Below are 6,000 nucleotides of genomic sequence, written 5' to 3'. Positions count from 1 at the left end.
CTCTCGAAACTCGCCGCTCCGCGATGACATTGCATGGCTTCTTACAGAGACAATGAATGGGAACATCTCCCGCCGGGTACTCAGACAGGACGCCGTTTAGTTTCCCGGTGTGTCCGGGACTTCCACAACATGTACAAAGCAGTAATAGTGTTTATTACGGCCACGAATGATGAAACATCGGTGTAAATGCAGCAGGTGCCGGTCGGATTTCTCTCTCACCCCGACTGCAGTACGTACCCGATCCCAAACTGCTTGATGATCGCTCGCCACAATCCCCCCCCCCCTCCGCGCTGACGCCGCAGCCTCAGCCAAAATCTCACTGTGAACTCAGTTAAACACTTGAGAGCCCTGCTCCATACCTGAACTGCTCAGGGCAACAAGCGTCTTGTCCGCTTGTAGTTTCAAACGCGGAAGTGAGTCGGGACGAGACGTGAGCAGGAGCAGGAGAGTGAGCGAGGATTGGATGGGAACATTTAGCCAATAGTAGCCATGCGACCGCATGGCACGCCCCAGTTTGAAAATCTCAGTCATAGATGATGTCATAGATGATGTCATAGATGATGTCACTGAGGGGCTTACCTGAGCAGGTGAGATTCAGGATGGAGGAAGAGGAGAATGATGTTGCACACTCCCTCAGAGTGGATCCAGAATGAACACAGTCAGACCAGATCCACCACACAGGTCTTCTTGAGGACTCCTCTCTCCATCCTACAGAAACAGCAGAGCCACAGTCCAGCTCTCTACAGGCAACAGCTGCTTCCTTCAGGGTCCAGACATCGCCAACCACTGGTCTCCAGTCTCCCTGTCTCACCTCCAGTGTTCCAGCACAGCGATTGGCTCCTCCCACCAACCTGACAGGCTCTGAACAGAAAGAAGAGAGTCGTCAGTCAAAGAGCAAAGTGAGTTTGATGAGAACAGAAATGAACCAGATCAAAGCTGCAGCTCCTCTTCTACCTGAGCAGGTGAGTCCAACAGCTTTGCCAGGTGAGCAGGTGTTTCTATCTGAGCCTGAGCTTCTACAGTCCAGGAGAGCAGACTCATGGCCTCCACACTGGAACTCTTTGGTCCACGTTGGAGCCCCCACGTCTCCATAGAGCGCCCCCTGGAGGACTGAAGGAGCCCCACAGCCAAGCTCCCTACAGACCACCTCTGCATCCTGCTGGTCAAAGTCAGCTTCACACACTGAGGACCACCACTGGTTGGACTGGTTGGACTTCACCTCCAGTCTGCCTGAGCACAGACTAGTCCCATTCAGCAGCCTGACAGAGTCTGGAGAGATGATAGAAGATCAAATAGAGAGAGAGAAAAGACACCAGACACCAGAGAAAAAGATGTCATGAAACTATTCAGTGATTCAAACTGGACTCAAAACAATTCCACCATCAGTTCATCATTTACAGTTTTTCTAATTGCTTTGCCACAATTCTCAAAAGATAATGAATATTTTCTAAACAACATGTGTAAACCTCCAAACCACTGGCCACTGCTTCACAACAGATTATCATTTCTCATTCTTTTAGAGGAATTGCAAATATTTTAGCACATATATGCAAATGAGTACAATTATCTACAATTAATGACTGAACATATCTTGCTGATCAAAACTGATTATGTTGCTTCTCAGTTGAATAGTTGTTCTCTTCAAAACATGTATGAATTCTTTCATGGTGTGAGTCATCACATGTACAATAGTCCATTCAACTGTCTAAATGTGTCAGCATATATACCATGAATATCATTATGTACTATGGAGTATTTTCTAACGTCCACTAAACTGGTAAATTGTCTGTCAGGAGAAACTTGAACTTCACTAACCAATGAGGAGTTTGTCCCATCTTACATCAACCAATCACACGTCATCTCCAGTCAGCTGACAGGTGCTATTCATGAGTACGGCTGTTACCAAACATATTTATAGAGCTGGACTACAACAGAATAACCACAATGTCTGAACATGGAGGAACCTGCTCAGGTACATCATGAACAGGGCAACTGTAACCGTTTCCATGGAAACGTGAGTGCAGTGTGTAATACTGTAAAAGAAACTTGTACTGATGAAATCAGCATGTGGATAGTATTCAGTTTAGTGTTCAGTTCACTGGACAAACAGAACATTCTAGTAGAGGAAACATTCAGGGTCAACTAAAGAAATAGGACAAACCTGAAATGTGGATATAAGGAACATTTCCAGGCTCCACTGCCGTCCTGAAAAACATCTAAACATTCTGACCACCATTGTTTCCATGAGGTCAAAGGAACTTTTCATTTGGAGGGCAGAGACTTTTTATATGAGACACTAACTTTGTTTTGAAGCACGACTTCAATGTTTTGAGTGAGTTCTGACCTTTTGCAGGTGAGTTATGGTGTTGTGTTGGAACATGGAAGCTATTTAGACAAATCAGGTTCTGAGAATATTAACAAAGTTTCAAGAGATGAGCCAAAGAAATTGAAATAAACTGTAACACCAGAACATGTTTAGAACACCACAGCCTGCAGCAGTGACACACAGCAACATTACTGATGATGTCATAGATGATGTCACTGAGGGGCTTACCTGAGCAGATGAGATTCAGGATGGAGGAAGAGAAGACTGATCCTGCACACTCCCTCAGAGTGGATCCAGAATGAACACAGTCAGACCAGATCCTCCACACAGGTCTGTCTGAGGACTCCTCTCTCCGTCCTACAGAAACAGCAGAGCCACAGTCCAGCTCTCTACAGGCAACAGCTGCTCCCTTCAGGGTCCAGTCATAGTCAAACACTGGTCTCCAGTCTCCCTGTCTCACCTCCAGTGTTCCAGCACAGCGACTGGCTCCTCCCACCAACCTGACATCATCAGGCTCTGAACAGAAAGAAGAGAGTCGTCAGTGAAAGAAGTGAAGATTCTGTTTTCTTTCTCTCTTGTTAATTTCTCTATTTACCTGTTGAGTTGTGATTTCCTTCAACCTGGAGTCCTGGAGAAACACAAACATATATATTGTTTTCATTCAATGAAATAAAATCAACAAACATGTTTTCAAATGATGTTGAAGAGAGCGAATATCTGGTCGATGTGACCACTGCTCTTTGAAAATCCTGTTTGTGTCCACTCCTGCATCCATCCTTCTGAGGACAAGCAGATGATGGAGGGAGACAGGAGAGAGACAGACAGCAGATGATAGAGGGAGACAGGAGAGAGACAGACAGCAGACGATGGAGGGAGACAGGAGAGAGACAGACAGCAGATGATGGAGGGAGACAGGAGAGAGACAGACAGCAGATGATGGAGGGAGACAGGAGAGACAGACAGCAGATGATGGAGGGAGACAGGAGAGAGACAGACAGCAGGTGATGGAGGAAGACAGGAGAGACAGACAGCAGATGATGGAGGGAGACAGGAGAGAGACAGACAGCAGATGATGGAGGGAGACAGGAGAGAGACAGACAGGAGATGATGGAGGGAGATAGGAGAGAGACAGACAGCAGATGATGGAGGGAGACAGGAGAGAGACAGACAGCAGATGATGGAGGGAGACAGGAGAGAGACAGACAGCAGGTGATGGAGGGAGACAGGAGAGAGACAGACAGCAGGTGATGGAGGGAGACAGGAGAGAGACAGACAGCAGATGATGGAGGGAGACAGGAGAGAGAGACAGACAGCAGATGATGGAGGGAGACAGGAGAGAGACAGACAGCAGATGATGGAGGGAGACAGGAGAGACAGACAGCTTAGCTTCTTTTTAAGTTGTGATTTAGAGAAAATGGGCCTGCAGCCATATAAACTACATTAACTAGCTAAAGTTATCATTAATGTTAGCTTAACCCATTTAATCCCAAATTTTTCCCAGACATGGAAATATCCAAATCATATGTCATTACTAACCCTTTTCAATAATCAATCATTACTTTTGAAAATCTTCATGGAAAATTAGGTGAAAAGTGTGTTTTATGGTCACAAAGGTGACCGGTGGGATAATGTCTATGTTAGCATATTTCTCCTTCACAGTCTTATAAAATACTTCTAAAATGTAAAACTCTGTTTCTGGCAGCATCTCCATCATCGCCACTAAAATACTTCATCACATGCTAGTGTGACTATTTTACATATCAAAAGTCCTCATACATCACCGATATGAATACAGAAAGCAAACTCAAAACATCTCCTTTATTGTAACATTGTGACTTTTGGAAAATGTATTGAAACCTTCATGTTCTAACTTTGTTCTAACATTTTATCTTGTACTTTAGTTCAATATTACTTTAGTGCATTCATTGTAACATTGTAATATTTCATCTGTAGACCAGTCACATGATTCATTTACAATATAGGGGTTATTCAGGATAGAGGTATTCTGCATTCAAGAGGAGGAAAGCATCAAACTAAACTTTGATATATACATGTATATATTTGTGTGTGTGTGTGTGTGTGTGTGTGTGTGTGTGTGTGTGTGTGTGTGTGTGTGTGTGTGTGTGTGTGTGTGTGTGTGTGTGTGTGTGTGTCTCCCCCTCATAGTCCATATCTGACCCATCACTATCACCATCACTGAGGACAGCATCTTTCTCATGTAACAAGTCCATGTACATCTAGATACTGTACATTGTGTTATCCCACTGGTGACAACATGTTTCTTCATTCTGTGACTTCAGTGAACAGAGTTGAGTGATTGTAAATACATATATCAATACTAAACATCTTAAAGATTATGTGAACCAGAAATATTAGTCTTATCTTCATATTAACATACTTTACTAAGCTTTTTTTGTCGGAGCTTTCATGCAGCCATCCTCCTCTACAGGTGCAACCAGGAAGTAATCAGCTCTGGTCATGTGACATTTACACGAAGCATGCAACACTGCACATATGTCATTGAGAGGTTTTATTACTTTAATACTTTCTGGAAATGGATCGATACAATATTCAGTAATGTTTTTAGGACCTGTTAACTGAAAATGTTTTCATGGTCACTATAGTGACCGATGGGATTAAATTTAAAGTGCACAGCTTAACCAATGTTAATGTTATTTAATTTACCTGACAATGTTCCTCTCTCAGCCTGAACCATCATAATATCAAATAAAAAGGATACAAATTATGATCTCAGGCTCCATTTTAATCAGATCAGTTAGTTACGTCTTCTTTGTGCTTTAGGGTCAACAGCAGCTGGTTGCTAAGCAACGGGAGCGGCAAAGTGTGAGGGCGGGAACAGCTGGTGACTCAAACAGGAAGTCCTCTGTAGATCAGACCGTCTCGGCCTTCACGTTCTATGTCAGCTGTGTTCTCTGAAGGATGCAGCCGCTGAATTTAGTCACAACTATTGTGTTTCCTGTGACCCCTCCACAATAAAAGTTTATCTAGTTGAGGTGTTTTAATGTGAAGCAGCAGCATTTAAATGCAGCTCTGACACAGAGTGAACAGGAAACAGTGAGGATGATCAATCAGAAGGACTTACACACAGTAACACTGATCACATGCTGCATCGTTTGTCACAAGTCTGAATATATGGCGGACTAACAACACCAACCGCTTCACAGAGAGATGCTTACTGAATATACATACAGTGATTGTAGAAATAATACATGTAACCACTTCAAAACATTCATTTCACAAATACTTATTTACAACAATGATAACTGCAGCTTAGAAAAACATAAGTAGACACTGGCTGCAGCCCAACCCTCCCACAGTAGAAGAATGGACAGATATGATTAATGATAGATACTGAATGGGAAGAAAATCACCTTTTCACTTCATATACAAATGGATAAATTCACAAAAATATGGTCAAAATGGGTCTCCTTCATGAAAAGACAGACGGATCTAAGGGAAGTAACGGATTAAATATGAAAGTGTCCTCAGCTAATTGAACGGTCATTTTAAAAGCTGATAGACAATCTCCCTACAAAGGTGTTTCCTCTTTTCATGTATTATTTTCCCACACACCCCTGCTCTATTTCACTTGTTCTAATGTTGGGAAAAACCTGATTCTTATCCCCTCCTCTCCAATGTTTTATTTGTATAGT

General features: G+C 43.1%; 1 long non-coding RNA gene across 1 annotated transcript; it reads right to left on the bottom strand.

Moving 5' to 3' along the window:
- Nucleotides 1-759: 759 nt before the first annotated feature.
- LOC311009826 lies at nt 760-1,209 on the bottom strand. The gene is made up of 2 exons (XR_014596696.1): nt 955-1,209; nt 760-861 (listed from the first exon to the last, which is right to left on the bottom strand). It is a non-coding gene; the product is annotated as an uncharacterized lncRNA (long non-coding RNA).
- Nucleotides 1,210-6,000: the final 4,791 nt, after the last annotated feature.

The sequence above is a fragment of the Eutrigla gurnardus genome, assembly GCF_963514095.1.
Source record: "Eutrigla gurnardus genome assembly, chromosome: 24".
NCBI classification, from domain to species: Eukaryota; Metazoa; Chordata; class Actinopteri; order Perciformes; family Triglidae; genus Eutrigla; species Eutrigla gurnardus.
The sequence above is the reverse complement of the archived record's forward strand: the minus strand, read 5'-3'. Positions and strand labels throughout refer to the sequence as shown.